At 51.2% G+C, this 19,940-nt stretch overlaps 1 protein-coding gene across 1 annotated transcript in view; it reads right to left on the bottom strand.

Moving 5' to 3' along the window:
- Window positions 1–19,344, bottom strand: part of SPATA13 (spermatogenesis associated 13) — a 137,214-nt gene extending 117,870 nt beyond the window's left edge. The window contains exon 1 of the mRNA XM_075562820.1: window positions 19,126–19,344. The gene's annotated coding sequence lies outside the window, so the exon portion shown is untranslated. The remainder of the gene's footprint in view (window positions 1–19,125) is intronic.
- Window positions 19,345–19,940: the final 596 nt, after the last annotated feature.

Below are 19,940 nucleotides of genomic sequence, written 5' to 3'. Positions count from 1 at the left end.
CTAATGAAAAAAATCAAAAATGATCTAAGCAGAGGGGGAGCCACATCATGTTCCTGGATTGGAAGACTCAAGAGAGCAAAGATTTCTATTCTCCTCAAATTCCTACCAAATCTCAGCTAGATATTGTGTTGGCATAGAGAAGATTGCTCTAAAATCAGATGGCAAGGCAAAGGAATAAAAATAGTGTGGCAGTTACATAATCTCCTGCCAACTTGAGGAGGGGTGGAGTCTAGCCTGTCAATCAGGTCATAGCCACTGAGCCCTCTGTGTGGGCAATGCCTTCTCCTGAGGATTCTGGGAACTCCTTCTTCCTCCCTGGAGGTGGGGCCCACACGAGTTTGAGAATTTCTACACAAACACCTCAGTGACCTCCATGATCACAGTCCTTGAGCTGATGGGGCCAGAGCATAGCTAAAAAATAGAGACCATAATATAATAATATTAGAGACATCAAATATATATATGTATATGGCCTTCACACTGGCACAAAAGAAATAAAACTCTATTTGCAGATGATATAATCTTAGAAAAACCCAAAATTCCATCTAAAAAATTGCAGAACCTAATTGAAGATTTGACAGCGTAGCAGGCTCTAAAATCAACATAGACTAGAAATCAGTTGGATTCTTGTATATTAAAGAAGATGACACCAAAAAGGTAATTAAAAGAATAATCCCATTTATGATAACCACCACAAAGATAAAATATTTAGGAATAAATCTTACCAGAGAAACAAAGGAAATGATAAAACACTTATACAAGAGACCAAAGCAACATTTGGAAGAATGTTCCATACTCCTGCATTGGAAGAAGTAATATAGTGAAAATGTCAATATTACCAAAAGGACTTCATATATTCAATGCAATATTGATCTAAATCCCATTATACTTCTTTTTAAAGAAATGGAAAAATGTATTGCCAACTTCATATATAGAGGCAAAAAACCCAGTATAAAAAATGAAAACAAAAACAAAACATTAAAAAAAAAAGTAGGAGGCCTTTCCCTCCCAGATTTCAAAGCCAGTTACACAGCCACATTAATCAAAACAGCTTGGTATTGGTATAATTATAGACATGTAGGCCAATGGATTAGAACTGAGAGCCCAGAAATACAATCTAGCACCTACAGGATACCTGATCTTTGTCAAAGGAGGAAAACACTTTAAGTGGGACAAGAGAGAGCCTTTTCAATCCATGGTAGTGGAAATATGGGATCTCTACCTGAAAAAAAAAACTAAACAAGATCCATACCTCGCACCGTGTACAAAAACGAAATCCGGATGGATTAAAGACCTAAATATAAAACCCGGAACCATAAGGACCATCAATGAAATGTTGACAGATATGGGGAAGGTGGCACTGAACCTGGACAAAGCTGGCACAGTCTGAGCCATGGTGTCAGTAAGCTGTACACAGAGAGTGGAGATGACTGGGCAAAGGCTGAATCGGTGTGTGGTTTTAAAACAACAACAACCAAGAAAGGAGTGGTGGGTGGGGCTGCAGATGCTGAAGCCAATTAGACCAAACCAAACACCCCATGGAATTCATTCTCTAAGTGGTCTCATGGGACCACGCAGCCAGTTAGCATAATGGACCGTAAAGCCTGCGAAAAGCCACACCTGTGTCAGGCAGAAAGCCTGTCAGGGGAACGAAAACTCAAATAGTTTCCACCAAAAGAGTGAGAGAAAAGGGCAAAGGGCGTAGTCTGTCAGTGGTGGGGACCCTGTGAGATCCAGAAATTCAAGGTCTTCATCCAGTTGAGTTCCCGCTCTGACAGGTTTCACCATCATTCTAGAAGTTGATGTTCAGCCTCCTAGTGTCTGGGATCGTAAGAGCTTGTCATCAACCATTTGAGAGACAACTGTTCGTCTTGATTAATCCTGAACTAAACAGAAAGAAAGAAACCCAGGAATCGCGGGTGGACGTGGACTATAGAACTGAAGGTCTAACATAAATAAGTGCTCAAACGTACAGTATTTGGTCTACCACCGCTTAAAAAAAACAAAACAACTCAGTGCTCCTCTGGCAATTAAAAACGTTTGAACCATGGCCAGTAACCCAGAATAAAGTGTAGGTCTCTATTTTTGCAGCCCCAGAATGATTCCCGTCCAACCCCCACCCCCGAAGTGAAAATGCCCAGTTTGGGAAACACTGGTCGACTTGAACTATTGCCTCCTCCACCTTGAGGCCAGAACTAGATCGGTGCCCGTTTACCATTACTAAGCATTCTGATCAGGCACCCAAGAGAGAAATCCTGATAGAAAGGGAAAGATACGTGGTACCGAATTTCAAATTCGTGACGAATCCAGGCCTACCGGGACAGCTGCATCTGGGGAAGCATCTGAGACAATGCTTCTGAAAGAGCTCTTCAAGCTGAAACGTGGAACTGCCTCCTCAGCTCGCCTTTCAATGGAGTAACTCTTTCGCCCAGAGTGAGGATGGTCGTAAGTATGATGTTATTTCTTAAAATTTAAAAACGACACACACATATAACTAGATGGCCAACGGCTGTTTTAAAGCACGGATGAGAAGAGAGAGGAGCAGGGAGATGGAGGGAATGGAAAGGAAGCGACTAGAGCAGAAATAGCGAGAATGCTGATGTGAAGGACACAGCCAATGTCATACTCATCGTTAGGTCTAGAAACCCTGACACGCAGGGGAGGGGAGCTTGCTGTGTGTGCTTAGACGAAGAATAGAATAAAGACCAAGAATTTCTAAAGTCTTCACTGAAACAACTATACATTGTCTTCATTTTCTAATCCCTTCTGCCAACTCTTGCCCTTTCTGTGTCACCCCAGGCTAATAAAAGCAAACAATATCGGCTTCCACTCAGCCAATGACCAGGACGTTGGCCTGGCCCCTATCTAGAAATTCAGCAAGAGTTCACAGAGAGCTTTTCTTGAGACCCCTGGCGGCACAGTGGACTACACATTGGACTGCTAACTGCAAGGTGAGCGATTTGAAACCACCGGCGGCTTCAGGGGAGGTAGGTGAAGCTTTCTGCCTCCAAACGATCTGCAGTCTCAGAAACTTACAGCAGAAAGTCTACTCTGCCCTATAGGGTCACTATGAGTCAGCATCGACTCACTGGCAGTGAGTTTGTGGGGTTTTTTGGTTTTGTTTTCTTGAAAGCCCATGGAGCTCGGCAGGTTTAGGAGAGGAGCCGGGGACCAGGGCTCACTTTAACACTGAACTCATTGCCACAAAGTCGATCCTGACCCGGAGAGAGTAAAATTCTCCTCTCGCATTGGTTTTCCGAGATTTAAACGTTGACAGTCTCACACAGCCTCCTCTTTCCGCCATGGAGCGACAGACGGCTGGGTTCAAACAGCTGTGAGTTCCTTTAACCTACACGCCGACGTGAACCCCATCATCCTCTGAAGGAAGCGTGATTCTGTCTGCTGTCTGGCAGAGGCAGGATGTCCAACCGGTCCCCAGGGAAGGCCCTTCCTCCTTGCTCAGCAGATGCAGGATGTGATGGGCTATGCCCAAAGGGTCTTCACGGATAGTGGTGTCGATGTTATCTTCTGCAGAGTAGACTCCAGGAACAAACAAACACACTGGCTCCCACAAGTCTCTCCTGCCACTGTCCTGCGACCATCCTGTCATTCACTCAAGGTTAGGCACCCTCCCTTGCAGTTCTGCCCTTTTAACCAATCAGGTGACTCTGCCCATAGGCCCTCAAGCCCCCTGCCAACCAGTAGGTCTCAACTCATAGTGACCCCCAGCTTCCCACGCTCAATGGGGTGTAATGCTGCCTGCTCCTACGGCATCCTCACAATGGTGGTCATGTTCGAGCGTGTTCTTGCACTAACTCAACTCAACTCAACTCCCGGCCACGGAGGGGATTCAGACTCACGGTGACCCTACAGGTCAGAGAACTGCCCCTGTGGGCTTCCGAGGCTGTACATGGTTACGGGAGCAGAAAGCCTCATCTTTCTCCATCAAGAGCGACTGGTGGGTTCAAACCACTTACCCTTCGGTTAGCGCTCCAACAAGCAACCCACTCTGCCACCATCCTGAAACACACTGGAAAAGGAGCCTGAGTGGCACTGTGGGTTAAGCACTGGTCAGAGGTTAGAGCCCGCCTTGCCATGGGAGAAAGAAAAGGCCACTGCTTCCACAAAGATCCAGTCTCAGAACCCCTCCAGGGCGGTTTCACCCTCCCCTAGCCCTGCTGGTGCAGTGGGCTGCACACACCGAGTGAGCTGCTGGCCACAAGGTCAGCAATTTGATCCTACCAGCTACTCAGAGGGAGAAAGATTTCTGTTTGCTCCCTTAAAGATTCTGAAAGTCTCAGAAATCCAAAAAGGGCATTCTCCTCTGCCCTGTGGTATCTCCATAAAGCTGGAAGGGGCTCAGCAGCGGTGAGTTTGGTGGTGGGTGAGGCACTGGGGTCAGCAGTGTGAAACCAGCAGCAGGTCCGAAGGAGAAAGATGAGGCTTTCTGCTCCCATAAACAGTTAGGGTGTCAGAAACCCACTGGGCAGTTCTACCCTGTCCCATAGGGTCGCTGTGGGTCAACACAGACAGTGAGCGTGGTTTGGGGTTTGCTGAACGCAACATCAACTCCATCGCAATGGGTTTTTGTGAAACAACTCTGCACCAGAGGGGAAATGTGCTCCCAGCGAATTCCTTTGGAATCCGGGGTGGGTGAGTTTGTGCACAGGCTCAGTCACCAGGGCCATCTTCCTGGGGCGGAATAATGGTCGCCCAGTGACCCCCGTTCTCTCTTAAAACAGCCTCACGAAGGAGCCCACTCCCGCTGGGAAGAGACACGGAGGAGAACAGAGGCCTTTGTCTCCAGCCCCTGTCCACACAGGATGAAAGTGCCTGCAGCTTCTTCTCAATGGGCAGAGGCTGGGGCACGGGGGAGGGGCTGACGCGCTTGCTTTGCATTACAAAGGCTCGGGTCCCTCCTCCTGAATGAACCAGGTCTCTTTGTACAAAGGCCTTTTTATCTCCGACTCATCTGCTAGAAAACCTGCCTGAGGCCAGTGTTCCAGCAAACACAAGGAGTCCCTCCTTGGAACCGCGGGCCTGGGGACTGGGCAGATAACACAGTGAGAAGGCTCAAGCTGGCTTGGAAAGGCCTGCTTTCCAGGAATGCCCAGACAACAGGGACAGGCCCGTCCCTCTCCCTTCAGAGAGCCTCCAGCCCCCAAGGGAACGTGAAAACCAAGAGAGAAGTCGCGTCCACTCAGGAAACCCAGAAAAGGGACGGGACTCCCGGAGGAGGAGACAGCCAGGGGAGTTCTCAGTGGCCTACACGGTCCCAATCCAGTCAGGCGAACAGCAGTGAAACTTCATAAGCCACCGAGCTTTAGAAGAACTGTTCACGGGGCTTGGCTGCATTAATCACAGCCACGCTTTCAGAAAGCCCACGGAAGTCAGCGTGACACACTTCCTTCCTATGTCGTGATAGTAGAAACATAAGTAACTCTGCTATCGGCTCCAAACTCCAAACCCAAACTTACTGCCATGAAGTCAAATCCGGCTCACAGGGACCCTGTACCCAGGTTACTGTGGTGCGGGGTCCACCTCCACGCATTTTCAGGCCACTGTCTTGCAGTGGTTACACGTTGGGCTGCCATCCCTGTGGTCGGCAGTTCGAAACCACCAGCAGTTCCATGGGAGCGAGACTGGGCCTTCTACTTCCGTAAACAGTTACGGTCTCGGAAGCCCCCAGGGGGTTGCTCTGCCCTGACTCAAGAGCAGTGAGTCCTCATTTCCTTCATTCTGTTCTGCCTCTGCCGGGGAGGGTCATCGTGAATAGGCTTTGTAAGGCAGCTAAAAAGAATAAGAGCACTCATTTGCACCCACCACAGCGCCATGAGTGGGTTCTGACTCGGAACTGCCCCAGAGGGTGTCGGAGCTGTCGTTTTCGACAGGAACAGACAGCCTCTCATCTTTCGCTCAAAGGCCAGCTAGCGGGTTCACGCAGGTGACCTTAGGCTTAGCAGTCCATTGCATAACCCCCTGCGCCACCAGGGCTGTGACTGATTCCTAGGGCTGCCATCACAAAGCATCCCGGACGACGGAGTGGCTTCAACCCAGAGCTGTGGTGTCCAGCAGTTCCGGAGAGACATCCCACCAGTCAAGGTCTCGGCAGGGCTGGGCTCTCTCTGAAGCTCTTGAAGGGAGGAAGCCTTCCTGCCCATGCTAGAGGCTGGTGGCCACTGGCAACCCTCGGTATCCCTGGCTGATCCCTCCCACGTCGTCCACGGCCATCACATGGTGCTCTCCTGGTGCCTTTTCTCATCATCATCAAAAGGACACCAAAACAATAACAAAAAAACCCACAAAACCAAACTCTCTGCCGACGACGACGGGTTGATTCCAACTCACTGTAACTGCTGCATGGCTTTCCAAGACTAACTCTCCGGCCGAGCAGCTGGTGGTGGCAAATGCAGGCAGACCTTGTGAGGAGCTCAAACTAAGCCACCAGGGCTTCTTCCCTCATCACAGTACTCCCTCCCTGCCAGAGTCAATGCCAACTCACAGCGACCCCAGAGGAAAGAGCAGAATGGCCCCTGTGGGTTTCCAAGAACTAACTCTTCATGCGAGTAGAAAGCCTCATCTTTCCCCAATAGAGTGACTGGTTGGTTCCGAACTCCAGAGCTTGGTGCTAGCAGCCCAAGGCATAACCTCGACGCCACCAGGGCTCCTTCAGTGAGGACGCCTGTCACAGTATGTTAGACTTAAGACCTACCTTGCCCCAGTATGACTTCATCTTAACCAAGGACATCCACAAATATATATGGCATTCCCAGGAAGCCCATGAATTTGGGGCAGAAGGGGGAGGGTGGGAACGGCAGCAGGAAGGAGACACTATTTAACACAGTACAGACCTAAACTATGCGAATGTGAATATATCTGTTAAAAAGGGATGGTCTGCTAATGCTAAACTTGCTTCAAGGTCATTACCCAGTAAGGGTGAGTGCTGCCATCTTGGTGGCATAGTGGTTATGCGTTGGGCTTCTAGCCACAAGGTCAGCAGTTTGAAACCACCATCAGCTCCTTGGGAGGATGAAGCTTTCTACTCTTGTAAAGATTTAGTCTTGGAAACTCACAGAGGCAGTTCTATCCTGTCCAATAGGGTCACTATGAATCAGAATCCACTCGAGGACAATGAGTTTGCGTGAGATCCGATGGAAACGAAGCATGAGCAGCTGCATGCTTCCTCATCCAAGACCACCTTCTGTATCCGATGGAAGCTTTCCTGGCCCGTGTGCACAGCAGTGGAAGCGGGCTCTGTTTTCCTACTTGGGAGTGGAGCCATCAGAAACACACATGGCCTGCAGGCCTCGCAGCTCCAGAGAAAAGAGGACCAGAAATCTCATCACCTTCTCCTCCTGAACCCTCTGACCAGGGCCAGGCACAGAGACCAGTGCAAGCAGAGGGAGGTGTCTGTTTCTAAGAACCAGGGGACTCGATAGTTCTGGTGGAGTTGCCTGAGGACACAGTGACACATCGATGCCAGCGTCCAGATTCGCCTACTCACACAAGGAGGCTTCTCAGTCAGAGGACCTGGGAAGGGCTGATCACCGGGGAGCTTAGATTTTAAGCAAGTCCAAGCAGAGAAAGGCTGGCAGTTCTCACAACAAACACCCCCCTCAGAGGAGCTAGCTCCCCTTTCTTCAGGGTCCATGGGGGAACTTGCTAACAGTTCGTCAACAGAAACATACTTCTTGGCCTTCTCGTGTTTTAAATATATAATCCTTTTCCACATTACTGGCTCGACAGGTAGAAATGCATTCCCTTTCTCTCTCTTTTAAAAATCCTCTCGAAAGAGGGCTTGAAGGATATTATTTCAGAAAGGCTGCTGGGACATTTAAGCAAAGGCAGGGCCTTTGAATGGCAGCGTTTGTGCACGCTATTCAGGAGGCTGGGTAACCGGAGCAGGGCTGGGCAGAGGAGACCATGATAGCTGGGTTTCACCATAAGACTAAACTCCTTGTGCGCTGGCCCCACAGAAGTCTCCTTAGCGGTGCGTTTTAGCTCAGTCGTGGGCAGCAGAACAAATACAGTGATCAGTCATTTCCATTTGCAATACATAGTTAAGTGTACCAGGGAGAGCCTCGCGGTAAACATCAGTTCCTGGCAACCCTATACGATATTGAACGTTAAGAAAAACCAAAAAACCCATTGCCATCCAGTCTTCCTGACTCCTAGCAAGTCTATAGAGCAGAGTCGAACTGTGCCAGTGGGCTTCCAAGACTGTAAATCTTTCTCACCTTTCTCCGTCTTTCTCGTAGCCCCCGTAATCGGGTAGGGGTACAACTGCCCTTGTGGGTTTCTGAGATGGTGATACTTCGTGGGAGTAGAAAGCTGGATCTTTCTCACACAGAGTGCCTGGTGGTGCCGAACTGCTGGCCTTGATGGGCAGCCCACTGGGCAATCGCTCTGCCAACAGGCTTGTGAACCAGGGAAGGAAAACACACACCCCAACCATAATCTCATGTCTCCACAGAAAGGGACAAACCATCAGCTTGAGAGCCAACTGGACGGATTTCTGCTTCTGACAATCTGTCTGCGCAGGGAGGCCTTGCCAATGGGCTCGAAGCCTCGGGAGCAGAAAGACTGCAAACAGGTCATCCGTGTGTTCATTCTGAGGGCATGTATTCCCATCTTAGGGCAAACTCAATTTTAATAACGTGTCAGGATATCTCAGCGTAAAAAGCGTTGCATGGGGTTTGATTTAATTAATCTCAGCAGGGTTCAGGGAGGTGCCAGTGAAGCCTACATACTCCATGATTACAAGCCCAGGAATGATGTCACCCAAAATAACGGGCAGAGAAATGGCGTCGGCGGTGAAGCACAAACCCAAGTAAGCCTTCGCACCCACTGATGGGGGAAGCGTGCGTCGCACTTACGGTTTCGAGCTCCAGAAGAGGTATAAAGGAGGGTCCTGATATTTGTGGAGTGAATCCAGCAACCAGCAAAGGTGGAAGGGATCATTACGGCACGCATGATGCAGATGTGGTTATACCTTCTGCCGACTCATGGTTAGAGACACATGATCGACAGCATGCTACCATCCAAGCAGCCCTGGTGACATAGTGGGTGAGGAGTTGGGCTGCTAACCACAGGGTTGGCGACTCAAACCCACCAGCCGCTCCATAGGAGCAAAATGAGGCTGTCTGCTCAGAAACCCTAAGAGGTAGTTTCACGCTGTCCTATGGGGTCTCTGTGAGTTGGAACGGCAGTGCTGTGGGGTAGATGCTAGAAGACAGAAGTGTTACCATCAGGACACAGGGCTGTGCTGTGTGGAGACCTGCACTGAGGCCAGAAGAGATGCGAGGGGGGGGGTCGAGCATCCCAGCACCTTCTGCCTCACAAAACACAACACAATCTGGCTGTCAGGGTTAGGAATCCTGTCAACTAGACACTCCTGGCTAAGGAGTAGGGGTCAAGCCCAACCTATCGATCAAGTCACAGCCTGATGACATCTCCTTGGATGTAGCCTTTTGTAAGAGAGCCCGAGCAGAGTCGAATCCTCTTTGACTCTTCGCTTTCTGCTGGAGCTAGAGCTGTGTCTGCCTGGATCTTCTGTTGCATCGCCTGCTGATCCCAGGAGCAAACAGCCATCTACAGATGGTGGATTCATTCAGCTGAGTTCGGATCTCTGCATCCACCAGCCTGTGCCCCCTGCTGTCTCTGCTTCATTCATCCTCCTGCTTCCTGTTTGCCAGCTTTCACAAGTCAGGGGAAGCCTGGCTTGAACTGGCCTGTACTTACCACTTTCTACAACTGTGTAAGCCATGTCTTGATAGAAGTCTCTTTCTTTATACAAACACATGCTAGTGTTACTGATTTTGCTTCTCTGGAGAACTCGATCTAAGACACTGGTGATATTGCCAAAGCTCACGCGTCTGCTGTCACCAAACCAAACCCTACTGCCATCGAGTCGATTCCAACTCAGAGCAGCCCTACAGGGCAGAGTGAAGCTGCCCCTTTGGATTTCTGACATAAGTGTTTTATGGGAGTAGACAGCATTATCTCTCTTCTGCAGAGTGGCTGCGGGTCTTTAACTGTCAACCTGGAGGTGAGCAGCCCAATGCATAACCCCACTACAACACCACAGCTCCTCTTTTATTGTGCCAACCCAACCAAACCCACTACAGTGAGTTGATATCAATCCATAGGGATCTTACGTAGCGTTTCTGAGATGACAAATCTAACTCGACCACAATGGCGTCGATGAAGAGCTTCATTTGCTGATAGGGCCGGACTCAAAATGAGAAGAAACATCTGTAAACATCTATTAATAGTCAGAACTTGGAACGTAGAAAGTATGAATCTAGGAAAATTGGGAGTCATGAAAAATGTTGACCAAATAAAGATCCACAGCCCAGGCCTTCGTGGCAGAAAGGGGCTGGATTTGATAGGAAAATCTAAAAGCACACAGGACATGCAAGCAGTCCACCAATCATGTCACCAAAGCTAGTGATGAAGACATGGAGCTCTAGCAGCGTCTCCAGTCTGAAATTGATCGAATACGCCATCAAGATACATTGACAATTATCGGCGATTGGAATGCAAACGTTGGAAACAGAGGAAGGAACAGTAGTTGGAAAATATGGTCTTGGTGATTGAAACGAAGCTGGCGATCACAGAATTTTGCAAGACCAACGACTTCTTCATCGCAGATACCTTTTTTCAACAACACACGGGCTTCTACAGATGAAATGCACAGAAATCAAACTGACTGCGACTGTGAGAAGAGATGGGAGAGAAACTCCGTATCAACAGCTAAAGCCAGGCCAGGGGCTGATTGTGGAACAGACCATCAATTGCTCCTATGTAAGTTCAGGTTGAAGCTGAGCTGAAGAAGATTTTTTAAAGTCCAGGAGAGCCAAACTGTGACCCTACGTGTACCCCGCCTGAATTTCGAGACCATCTCAAGAACAGGTTTGACTCATTGAACACTGCTGGCAGAAGAGCTCACAAGCCGTGGGAGGACATCAAGAACATCATGCATGAAGGAAGCAAAGGATCATTTTAAAAAGACAGGAGAGCAAAGAAAGATCGAGGTGCATGTTAGAAGAGACGGCAACTCGCTCTTGATCACAGATTAGCTAAAGCAAATGGGAGAAATGATGACGCCAAAGAGCTGAACCGAGAAGTATTGTAAAGGAACGGGCAAACACGTGTGGTCAGAAATCCAAAATGCAAGAATACGCCCCAAACATATCAAGCTGAAATTGCTGAAGAAAAACTTCAAGCCTTGCGTTGCACTTTTAGAAAATTCTATGAGCCAAACAGGAGCCCTGATGGCACAGTGGTTACACACTGGGCCGCTAACCACAAGGTCACTTCAAAACCACCGGCGATTCGAAACCACCAAATCGTTCTCTAGAGAAAGACCCCAAGCTTTCTACTCCCAGAGGAGCTACAGTCTTGGAAACCCACAGGTGCAGAGCTCTGCCATCCTATAGGGTTGAAATGAATTAAACTTGATGCAGTGAATTCAGCGGCTATCGACAAAATATAACAAATGCAAGAAGCAACAAAAGATGATGGAAGAGATGCCCAGAGTCGCTGTATCAAAAAGAACTAGTTGACACTCAACCATTTGGAGAGGTAGCACATGATCAAGAAGCGACGGTACTGAAGGAGGAAGTCCAAGCAGCACTGAAGGCGTTAGCCGAAAACAAAGCTCCAGGAATCATGGAATACCAAGGGAAATGTTTCAACCAGCTGATGAAGCTCTGCAAGCACATACGCCAGAAAATGTAGACCACCTGGCCAACAGCCTGGAGGAGATCCCTGTGTACCCACGCCAAACAAGGTGGCCCAACAGAATGCACAAATTATAGAATAGTATCATTACTCTCACATGCCAGTAAAATCTTGCTGAAGATCCTTCCACAATGGCTCCAGCGGTCCATTGAGTGGGAGCTGCCAACAATTCAAGCCAAACTCAGCAGAGGATGTGGAAAGCCTCATCTTCCTCCTACGGAGTGGTTGGTGGGTTCGAATCCCCGAACGCACGGTTGGCAGGGCAACATGATGCCACCAGGGCTCCTGATCCCACGGCAGCACAATGGTGGGAGCGTTTCAGGCCAGTTCTAGAGAGCCAGATCTAGAACAGATGGTAGCTTTGAGTCAGGCACACGAGATATGTCTGTCTTCTTGTTTCAGGTGCCCTAGTGGTGCGGTGGAGTCAGCCGTTCAAAACTACCAGCCTCAGAAACCTACAGGGGCAGTTCGACCCTGTCCTACAGGGTAGCCGAGTTGGAATCGATTCGATGGCAGTGCGTATTCTGACTTAGCCCACACAGACAGGCTGCTCCTGCCTCCAGGAAGGCCCAGCTGGAGGTCAGTATCACCCAGAAAATCTTGGCCAGGTTAGGTAACAGTCCTCCAGCGCAGACCTTCTGACCAGGCGTCACAGGATGGGCCCTCACTCACAGACGAGGCTGACATCCAGGCCACAGCAAATCGTGACCAATGTCTGATGCGGTGGGGGGAGCCCCTCAGTCACAATCAGAGTGGGAAGCGAAGTGAATCAGGCTACACAGGGAACTTGGGGCAGCCTCCCAGCACCACCTGCGGCCACTCCTCTGATGTGTGACCTGCCTGCCGTCAGCAAATCCTCTCCTATCTCAGGACAGCTCCACGGTTTTGACCCTTTGGGCTGAGCAGACGGCCACATAGGATGGGACTTTCCCACTATCTTTTCACTCCATTGCCCCTGGAGCTTTTGAGGACCCGCCCCCCCTCGTAAAAGCACGCGGAGCAAGACACCCCTGAATTTAAATCAGCGGCAGCCCTTAATATGTGGCTTACCCCGCGGACACTGCTGGAGCCTCCATTGCTGCAAATGTGTTAATCCCACTGCTGTTGATTCCGACTCGGTGACCCTATAGGACTGAGGAGACCTGTCCGGTGGGTGGTTTCCCAGGCTGTAAACCTGCACCGGAGTAGACTGCCTCGTCTTTCTCACTCAGCGTGCCTGGTGGACTCGGACCACTCACCTTACGGTTAGCAGGCCAGTGCTTAACCCTCTGTGTCACCAGGGCTCCAAGTGTAACTGGGGAGCAGTAAGACCTAACCTCAAATTCAGTTACAACAATCCTCCTGAAAACCACAGAGCGCAACGACTTAACTGAATTAAGCGAGTGACTTAAACTTGAGTCTTCTTAATTCTCTCAAAGAGGATATGTCTACTCCTCTCATCCGAGGAGGAGCCCTGGTGGTGGTATAGTGGTTACATGTTGGGCTGCTAACGGAAAGGTCAGCAGTTCGAAACCACCAGCCGCTTCTCAGGAGGAAGAGGAGTCTTTCTACTCCATTTACAATCTCCGAAAACCAGAGGCAGTTCTACCCTGTCCTCTAGGCTTGTGATGAGTCCGAATTGACTCAATGGAAGTGAGCTACTACATACAACCTAGAGCTGGTGGCCCAATGGGTTAAGTGTGGGGCTGCTGACCCCCAGATCCATCCTCCCTTCCGTTTAATCCTTCGCAACTCAACCTTCAGGGAATCTGGATGGCACTGTTCACCCATGATGATGCTTAACTCATTCCATTCCAACCTTCTTGACCTAAGAAGCCCTGTGGTGTAAAGTTGGGCTGCTTATGAATGGCTGTGGTTGTTGTTGTTGTAGTTGGGGGTCAACAAGTCAGTTCCGACCCATAGCGACTCTGTGCCCAACAGAACGAAACACTGTCCGGTCCTGCGCCATCCGCACAATCGTTCCTGTGCCTGAGCCCATGGGTGCAGCCACTGGGTCCACCCATCTCCTCGAGGGCCTTCCTCTTTTCGCTGTCCCAAGTGAAAGGGAGACTCTCTCCCGCCGTCCCCTGCACTTGGAGTTCCGATGCTAAGATGAAGGCAGCCATGTAAGCACGTTCTACGGATGCCTTCCTCGCCCCAAGAGGAAAACACAGACACACATTCCGGTGACGGATTCGGAAGCTGCCACGTTCGCATGCAGCCCGCCTCTGCATAGCGGCGTGATTTTGGTGATTCTGCAGATACAAACATCCCTTCTACAACATTCCAGTTCATATGCCATTACATGCCTCAAAAAGAAACATTTTCCAAACAGAGAGCTTTACACACACGCACACATAAACAAAAAGAACACTAAACTAAACCACTAAAATCTGTGAGCGAGCCCTTCCCCTGACTCAGGAGGGCAGCCCAGGTTCAGTTTATAAGCCATGCAGAGCCACGTAACTCACTAAGATACTAGGGGCCACGTCATGGTGTCCAGGCTTGGACTCCAAGTTGGAAGACAGTGCTTCTAAGGCCATTCCTCCATCCTACCGGGTCACCATGGCGATACGGTTCCATTTCCTTATCAGTGGAACATAAGGTCCCTTCCAGGGACATCAAGGTGACTAACTTTACTAGCACTCTGGGAGTCAGTCAGGACAAGTCCTGGAGGCATGGCAGGCTAAGCACTGGGCCTGCTAACTGCAGGGTCAGAGGTGCAAACCCTCCAGCCGTACCCCAGGAAAAAGATGAGGCTGTCTGCCCTTGAACTGTCTCTGAAGCAGAGTGGACCTCTAGGCCTGTCTTCTGAGAAGACTTCCAATCACGATCCTTTGAGTTAGCAGGGCTTCTCCTCTGTCCTACAGAGGCATCTGTGTGCCATCGAGTCGATTTCAACGAGTGGAGACCCTGTGCAGACAGTCTCCAGGGCTGTAAATCGTTACGGATGCAGACAGCCTCATTTTCCTCCTGTACAGTGGGGTGGCTGGTGGGCTCATCCAGCGGTTCGCAAGTTGGTGCTTACCCCACAGCACCACCAGGCCTCCTTCTACAGAATATTATTAAAAACAAAAACTATCCATTCAATTCAGATTCAAAGCAACCCAATACACAGGGCTTTCAAAGGCTGTAAATCTTTTGGGGAACAGGTGTTTTGTAAGAATTAATACCAGACTCATTCCAAGGAGTTAGGGATTGAAGAAGTCCCAAATAGCCAACTCTTCCAAGATGCTACCCCGCTACATTTTCACCCTCCACTCCTCCCTTGGGTATTGGGATAGTTAGGTTTTTTGTGCCAACTAGGCCAATAGGAACATGTGGGTGGAGTTTAATCAGGTCACAACTTGATTGGAGGGCGAGTTAAATGGCTCTGCAAGGTCCACCCCTGTCTCCCCGGTGATCAGACCAGCATGCTGCTGCTTTAGCTGCTTCTCTGCCTCAACCTGTGTACAACACTACCTGTGGGCCAAGCCAACCCGGGATCATGTGTCTAGAGCTGGAGGCTACTTCCAAGAGCTGCTTTGCCATGCTGCTGGTGCGTACGCGGCTTGAGCTTGAGGCTGGTGCATCCGGTTGTGCCCGGGAGTTCCAGATCCCATCAGGGCCTGCTTTACTAAGCTCCCAGGCTACTGACTCTTGCTGTCCCACCTGCTGTTTGTTGCTTTCAGGTAGACTCTGCCTGCCTTATCTGAGAGAAGACTCAGGTGTCTGTTTCCGTAAGCTTGGACATGGCAGTCCATGTAAGTTAAAGGACTTCCAGTATATTACCTGCTCCATGGAAGTGTGTTGAACTGAGCCCTCTGTACAGCTGTGTGGCCTAATTAGCTGTTACAGTCCTTATCGCTGTATAAACCTGTCTATCTACTTATCTAACTTTAAGTCCTGGTTTTGTTTCTCTAGAGAACTCTGCCTAACACAGGCATGTTCCCTGACGACCTGGATTCTGCAATTCGCTGCAAAGTCCCTCAGAAGCACATGAAATGCCAAGGCAATGATGTCTCAAGTGGTGGCGGCTGTTCAGCCCTAAATCTGAGGGTCAGGCCGAGGTGAGCCAAATGCAGGGTCCAAAGCTAGAAACAAACCAAAGACGTCCCAAAGGCATGTCTTCTGGCTTCTACAAAAGCTCAGTCAGGAGAACAGAGGTCGCCCTCTCCGGCCACGTGGGCGCAGGTGTGCAGAACTGCATGGTGGTGCCACTATGTACCCAAGGAAAACAAAGAGTACGGCTTGGTTCACACCCAGTACTAAACCAGAAAGCCAAATGCCCTGGCACCAAGTCGATGCCGACTCACGGCGACCCTACACAGCAGGGTGGAACTGCCCCTGTGGGTTTCCAAGACTACAACTCTTTCCAGGAGTAGAGAGTCCAGCCTGTCTCCCGCCTAGTGGCTGGTGGTTTCGAACCTCGGACCTTGAGGATCACGGCCCAGAGTGCAACCACTATGCCACCAGGGTTCCTTACTCAGTACTAAAGTGGGGTCCTATAGATACCCTCAAAGAAACAAAAGCTGTGGCTCGGCCTACACCCTCCACCAGGTCAGCACTAGGGCTACTATACTACGAGGTGGGCAGTTCAAACTCTGAATTCAGCAGCCCCTCGGGAGAAAGGCTATCCAGAAACCGACAGGGACTGTTCTCCCCTGCCCTATCGGGTCGCTATGAGTCTGGATCGAATCGATGGCAGGTTGTTATGAGTGGTCTGGGGGTATTTTTTAGCACAAATGCTAAAAGGAGCCCTGGTGGTGCAGTGGCTAAGTGTTGCACTGCCAACCACAAAATCAGCAGTTCAAACCACCAGCCAAGCTCACTGCCATCGATCCAGTCAACTGAGACTCATAGCAACCCTATCGGATAGGACAGAACTGTTCTTGTGGGTTTCCTAGGCTAACAATTCTTTACAGGAGTAGAAAGCCTCATCTTTCTCCTTAGGAGCGGTTGATGGTTTTGAACTGCTTGTCTGGCCTTTAGCAGCCCAACGCATAACCTATTAGGATACCAGCTGCTCCACAGGAGAAAGATGAGGCTTTCTGCTCCGGTAAAGAGTTACAGTCTTGGAAACCCACAGGAGCAGTTCTACCCTGTCCCAGAGGGTCCCTATGAGTTAGAATCAACCTGATCGATAGCAGTGAGTTTCAGGTTTTTTAAAACGAATATTCATCAAGTATCCCGCATTTCAACACGAAACAAACAAGCACAGGGGCACAGTGGGAAATGGCCAAGTCCTTAAAGCCATGGTCCTCCCAGGGAAAGAAAAGGAAAAAAAAAAAAAAGCAGCTGCTGGCACCCTGCCCCTTCCTGACACTTCCACATCAAAACCGGAGGCATTCAGAAACTAAGAGCTCTTGCAGGGAGGGGAGGGCCTGCCTGCCTGCCGGGAACAAGAACGTGGGGGACCAGGGGTGGCAGCATCACAAGGTCCCACAGAAGAACTCACAGGACTGTGCTGCCTGTCGCGGCGGCAGCTGCAGGCTGCGGGGAAAGCACTTGTTAAGAGAGGTGGCAATGATTAAGAAAGGGCTGTGGGAGAGAAATGTACATACACACACACACACACACACACACACACACACACACAAGCACGAACCAGAGAATCCAACAGGCCGGGAGAGGAGGCTGGGGCCTGGGGAGCTTGATGCACCGGGAAATGTTGGACAATGAGAAACACCCTCCTGAAACTATGCTGAGAGGGGCGGGAAGGCTCCGCTGGCGAGGTCTAAAAGGAAAGGGGTAGGTGCTCAATTAACAGGCAGTCAGAGAACAAGGTAGAGAGGAAGTTTGGGGGGTGGGGGTGAAGAGGAAAAAGTGGAAAAATAAAAACAGGAGCGAAATGCCTGCTCCTGGTAAGCAACCAAAGGAGTCCAACGGGAGCAGTGGACGCAAGATGGATGGTCAAACCCACTAGTCGCTCTGAGAGTGAAAGATGAGGCTGTGAGCCTGAGAAATCCACAGCGGCCGTCTGCTCTGTCCTACAAGGTCTCCGCGGATCAGACTGGACTAAGGGCAGTAAGTCTGGGGTGGTGAGACACTGAATAAAGAGAAGCAGGCTGGAAGGGGTTAAGAGGGTGGTAAAAAACACCAGGCAAAGGTAGAATGGGAGGCTGGCACCCTGCAGAGAAAGCCTGGGGGGCTGGGACAAGAGCTGCACAGGGCTGATAGACAGCACTGCATGAATTAAAGTGATCTTTCTATTTATCCAACAGGATTGATCAAGGGCTGAGAAACATCTAACAGAGATGGTTCTGTTTATTTTAGTTGGTTTTTATTTGTCTACTTATTTATTCACTTATTTCACATGGAGGGAGGTACCAGTCGCAGTCTGATGGGGAGCCGGCCAGCAATGGTCACCTGATTTGGGCTTGGGTTTAAACCTTCCTGGGTCTGGCCAGCCAACAACCCCCCTCCCGCCACCCCCACCCCCCGCCCTGCCGCGCCGCCCCATCCTCCAACGCCGCCCCCCCCCCCGCCCTTCAGCACAAGAACAGAAACCCAACAAAGCAATCCTGTCTATGTGCTCCCTCAAATCAAGTGAGGCGCGACCCCTCCCCCTACAGTCTTTCTCCTGAAATAGGACCCCCTTGGGAAACACAAACAAGCAAACAAAAACAATTCCCTGCCCTCCAGTCCATTCTGACTCCCAGCGACCCTAGAGGACAAAGAGTAGAACTGCCCCGGCGGGTTTCTGCGGCTATAGCTCATTCCGACCGCCTCAATGTGGTGTTTTTTTTCGGGGGGAGGGGAGAGGGGGAGAGGCTGCATGGGTTCGAACTGCTTACCCTGCGGCTAGCAGTTGCCCAACTACCAAGAGGAGCAAAAGTTCCTTTAAAAGGTACATTCTCCAAGCCCAACAGTGTCGCCCAGCCCGGGGTAGGTCCTGCGTGGCTCTAACTTACTGCCCGGTCCACGCGGGCGGGAGCAGATGGTAAGAGGACGCCGCCACCCCAAACCTTCGTCCGCCCCACCCCCGGTGCAGCGCTCTCCTTCCAGGGACTCGTCCACCGGAGCCCAGGATAGCGTCCCTGGAATACCGTCCGTTTCCCGCTGGAAGCTGCCTTTTCAAAGGATCTTCAAGCACACGCCCTCCCCGGGGGCGATAGCGCGGGGAGGAAGGGAGGGAAGGCTGGCGAGGGCACCAGGCGAGCGCAGCGTGCCAACAGGTGGGCAGGCGCCGGCCGGGATTCCGAGCGGCAGAGGGGCGGAGGGACAAAGCGCTCGCGATTGGCCCGCTCCTCGACCCCCGGTCCTGCAGCCCAACTACGCCCCGGGAGGGTCCTGGACGCGCCTGAGCTGGACGGAAAGGAACCTAAGGGCTCGCCCGGCGGACAGACGCGGTCAGCCGGCGCAGCCCGCGCCCTCCGCCCCGCTGGTCCCCGAGGAGAGCGGGTCCCCCGGCGCACTCACCTAGTCTCCGAGACTGGGGACCTCGGCGCGCACCGCCCGGAGCAGCTGCAGCTCCGATTCAGCTGCAGGCTCTCCAGGTAGATCACGGACCTCCCTGCGACCCAAAGGGGGTCGCCTCCACCCTCCAGCGACCCCAAGTGGGTCCCCGCCTCGCGGCCTTGCCAGCAAGCTGGTGCCCGGGAGGAGCCAGCGCCCCGGGCTGACCGGACGGCGCTGGGCGCACGGGGCACAGAGCTGCCGACTGCCCGGCCTGGGCTGCTCGAAGCCCCGCCCTCTGTCCGGCGGACCCGCCCAAGACCCGCCCCCCGCACGGCTGCCTGCTCGCTCAGGCCCCGCCCAGGTCAGGGAGGAGCGCGGCCGCGTTGCCTGGCAACCGCCCCCTACTCGGCCCGCCCCGAGTTCACCCCGGGCGAATGCCCTGGGCGTCTGTGGGCTGCGCTCTGCGGAGCGCAGGGAAACCCAAGGTGAGGGTTTTTAAGCTGCCCACTTCCCCAGGGCGCGGGACGAGGCTTGTTTTGATTGGGTCACGGAGCCAGCCCCAAGGACTCGCACATCCTGGGGAGGCCCAAACCTCGTCCTGGTCCCTCTTGAGGCTTCCAGACCCGAGCTCCTGAAGCACGTCCTGATGGGGCGCTGGAGGGGCGCACAAATAAAGGCAAGTGTTCCAGATTCCAGTGTTCTATGATTCATTCATTGTGAGTGGCTGTTATGTATCCGTCTAAGAACGTCAAAAAGAGGCCAATCTGATTCTTGGAATCTGTATTAAAATCCTCCAAATTCGCAGACCATGCATTTTAAAAGCATTAAAAATGCAT

Source organism: Tenrec ecaudatus, chromosome 11, assembly GCF_050624435.1.
Source record: "Tenrec ecaudatus isolate mTenEca1 chromosome 11, mTenEca1.hap1, whole genome shotgun sequence".
Classification (NCBI taxonomy): domain Eukaryota; kingdom Metazoa; phylum Chordata; class Mammalia; order Afrosoricida; family Tenrecidae; genus Tenrec; species Tenrec ecaudatus.
This window is presented reverse-complemented; position numbering and strand designations above follow the sequence as displayed.